At 42.7% G+C, this 2,374-nt stretch overlaps 1 protein-coding gene and 1 non-coding gene across 4 annotated transcripts in view; both read left to right on the forward strand.

Moving 5' to 3' along the window:
• The window catches only part of fchsd2 (FCH and double SH3 domains 2), a 61,707-nt gene that overhangs the window by 17,439 nt on the left and 41,894 nt on the right, over positions 1-2,374 (forward strand). The gene's annotated exons all lie outside the window — the stretch shown is intronic.
• trnas-acu (transfer RNA serine (anticodon ACU)) lies at positions 1,351-1,424 on the forward strand. The gene has a single exon. It is a non-coding gene; the product is annotated as a tRNA-Ser (tRNA).

Below are 2,374 nucleotides of genomic sequence, written 5' to 3' on the forward strand. Positions count from 1 at the left end.
TCAATCTACAATGGAAAACGGACATAGAATGGGCCGAGGCGAGCCGAGCCGAGCCGAGGCGAGCCGAGCCGAGCTGTTACCAGCAGTGGAAAAACGCCATTAGCGTCTACTCAAAGCACAGTATCTCCTGTCAGATACACACTCACATGGACATTTTCTTTCTCTGTTTTGTCTCCATGCACAGCTGATGCTGACACTGCTTTTTGACTCATGCACAACACACTTACCGACGTACACAAATGATGGACAGGAAGAGTAGAGAGAGAGAGAGATGAGGAAGGAAAGAAAGAAGGAAAAGTAGAGAAAGAGAGGAAGGGATAAGTCAGGAAGAAATGCAGAGGTGGAGGGGGGTATGGAGAGGTTTTAAGGATGATGGAAATAGGCTGTGGGTAGAACAAATAAAAGGAGTAAACAAGTATGAGGAGTACAGAAGTACTGACAAGCATCTGATGAGATGATGCTGTACAGTATACAGTATGCTTACTTACACTTATACAACAGACACTGATATTATACAAATAAGCAATAATTAAGCAAACTAACCATTCAAGACTTCTCTGTTTGTTTTTATTCTGTGTGAAGAAAAACACAAAGATTGGTAGTGCGTGCAAGACATTTCTAGCTGGTAATTGGGTGTGCATATTTACAAATGAGGTCTCTGCTGCGGTGTCACCATGGTTGCATGAGAAGCCTAGACATGTCCAAAGATCCCAGAGAGGATGAGGATGTGTGTTTGTCTACGTGTGTTCCAGAGGCCCTTACTGGTACACAAGTATACTGCTGTCTGAGTCCAATATTAGCACCCCCTACCAGCTGGTGGATTTGCTTCACTCACAACATTCACTAGCCATTTGGCTGGTGGACAAAAAAAGTCAATATTGGACCTTGACTGCAGTATGAAGATACCAAAGCAGGAAAAGCGTATTTATGGAGCTGTGCTTAAAGGTGTCAGAGAGCCAGAATTCAGATTTGCGTATGTACTGTATGTGTGTGTTTTGGTGACGGAACCAAAGATTAGAGAGTTTAACCTATGTGTGTGTAGATAATGAAAGCAAATTTTATTTTAAATACTTTCAAGTTGATTGGTTTCCTAGACTTGTTTTACTGCCACAGCCAGTTGCAGCTACTAAAATTTAATCACTTTAGTTCAAGTACAGTGATTGAGGGACAGCCCACGTTTTCAGAACCTTAAGATTTATACATTCCATTCCATTGTTTCTCCGTCCACATTTCAGCTAGCCTAATTAGCATTAGCTAAAAAAATGTTACCCTCAGAAATAAGTTCTAGCTCTTGTTGTAGGACTCAATCATCTTGTAAGTCCAGGACTGTGGCTCAGTCAAGCAGCGCCGGGCGCTGTGGCTTAGTTGGTCAAAGCACCTGTCTACTAAACAGGAGATCCTGTGTTCAAATCCCAGCAGGGCCTTAAGGACTTTCTTGCCAAACATCTCTTAATTCAGTATTTTGTCATCACAGATGCATCATGATAAAAGATCACACTAATGCCATCTGAGTTTGGAGCTCCACGACAATAGCCCTATATCAGTTGCAAATCGGATTTTGACCTGTGCTTGCGTGTACTTTGTCTTGAGCTACAACCAATGAGAGCGCAAGACACAGCCTAAGGGAAGCAAGGGGGAGGTGTCACCTGTACTTTACTGTATGTGGTGCATTTGCAACGCAGACCAAAGCTGTTGTTGCACAGAGAGAAAACAGGCCATAAATAGTAACAATGTGTCCAAGAATCCCTGGTCACAGTTTGTGTTTTCGTGACAAAAACGTAGTTTGGAGGCTAGACTCTGGGATTCCTCCTGGTGACAGATCTAGTAGTGTCTGAGCCCCTGTTGCCGGTCACTCAGGTAGTGTTAAAAGAAGACAACAAGACAGCAAGTTGTATAGAATGAATAGTAGAGCAAACTGGAGACTTCTGAAGAAGTCTTCTTGTGGGAACTTAGCTCCAATGTACAAGTTCATTGAAATGCTAATAGTTGTTTTTATGGGTTTGAATGAGTGTTTTTTCCACAGTCAGCACAATTCTACTTCTCTTCCAACTCAATTCTACGGAACCTTAAATGGGGAATTACATCTCATACAATAATTCCCTATGTCACACAGGCCTTTCCCAGCTGTGCCTTTTATAGAGTCAGCTCAAGTCTTCAAGTATCAAAACTGAAACAAGAAAGCTTCAGTGGTGGATTATGTACAGGAATGTTTGTGTGAGTTCAAGCATAAGCAGTCAGTTGCAGTCACTGGAAACTGGAGCATCAACGTGCTGGGGATTTTGGAATGTGTTGTTGTAACTGATAAGCAATTCAACCATTGCTCTCCCTTGGCAGCTTTCAGGGCGCTGTGGCTTAGTTGGTTAAAGCGCCTGTC

This window comes from Etheostoma spectabile, chromosome 3 (assembly GCF_008692095.1).
Source record: "Etheostoma spectabile isolate EspeVRDwgs_2016 chromosome 3, UIUC_Espe_1.0, whole genome shotgun sequence".
Taxonomy (NCBI): Eukaryota; Metazoa; Chordata; class Actinopteri; order Perciformes; family Percidae; genus Etheostoma; species Etheostoma spectabile.